This window comes from Entamoeba invadens (genome assembly GCF_000330505.1).
Source record: "Entamoeba invadens IP1 unplaced genomic scaffold scaff_1105074725865, whole genome shotgun sequence".
Classification (NCBI taxonomy): Eukaryota; Evosea; order Mastigamoebida; family Endamoebidae; genus Entamoeba; species Entamoeba invadens.
Window position 1 is genome coordinate 2,529 of NW_004443795.1, and position 1,218 is coordinate 3,746.

Sequence of the window (1,218 nt, forward strand, 5' to 3'; positions counted from 1 at the left end):
TCAGAAGCGGTAAAAGGGCGCTGCACATGTCCGTTATAATTTCTCGTGTTTTTAGCTTTTTTTCACAAAAACCTCAATTATTTGAGGCAAATTGAAACTTTGGTTATAATTGTGTGTAATTTGATCAGTAAATGGTAGTAAAGCGGTTTTTCCCGCCGTGCAGAAAAACGATAAAAAAGACTGGGAGGATACTGTGGACGATCCGAAAGTGCGGCAATCATTTCTGTATGGTGAATAAATTCAAGTTTATTATGTGTTTTTGTGTGTTATTCAATACATTTGGTTAAAAAATATTTGTATGCCGAGAAAAAACACACCATTTTTTCACAATTTAAAAAGGCAATATTTGGTTATTGGATAAGTTTTCATAATAAAACAATGAGAATTTGGTTTAGAAAAGACAAAAAATATAAAGCGGTTTTTCGTCACCGTATTATTTATTATTTTAAAACTCGGCAAAATGCCAAAAACGTTATTTTTCTATACAATAAAACAAGTAAATGGCAGTGAAGCGGGTTTTTCCCGCCAGCCAAAATGCTTGCTCAAAAGTGCATTTCAATAAAAATTGTTGAAAATATCATGGAGACAATGACTGTTATCAACCCAATACGTTATTAAAAAAACATGGTGCCAAAGTGAAAGTTGATGTGTTATTTATCTTAAATGTGTTTTTATACCTTTATCCACTAATTATAAAAAAATGATTATCAACAACTTTCTTACTATTTGATGGACTATATTGTTCATTTTATTACAGTAAATATATGTAACATTTTGTGATTTTCGCACATACTTTTATAAAGAAGAATAAAATAACTAAAAACATTAATAAATTTATTATAATTTATACTATAACTTGTTTCAAAAATTGATCAAATGGTGGGTCTGAAAAGTAATGAAAACTACTCAACACTTGAAAGTTCAAAAGAGATACACAACGACAACCACGGCTTCGATACGTTGTGTCAAATGAATCAATTCATGTTCATTCAATTCGTATTTGAGCATAAGTAAAATGATAATTATGGTATATATAATTATTTAATAGTAAATTTACTTATTTTATTAGTAAATTTTAGGTGCAGAAATGGTTAAATGATAATAATAAATAGTTAATATATTATTTAATACAATTCCATTTTTCCTTTCGCAATATCATTAATTATAATACAAATCATAGATTGACAACATATTAAACATTTAAAAACAAAATTATTT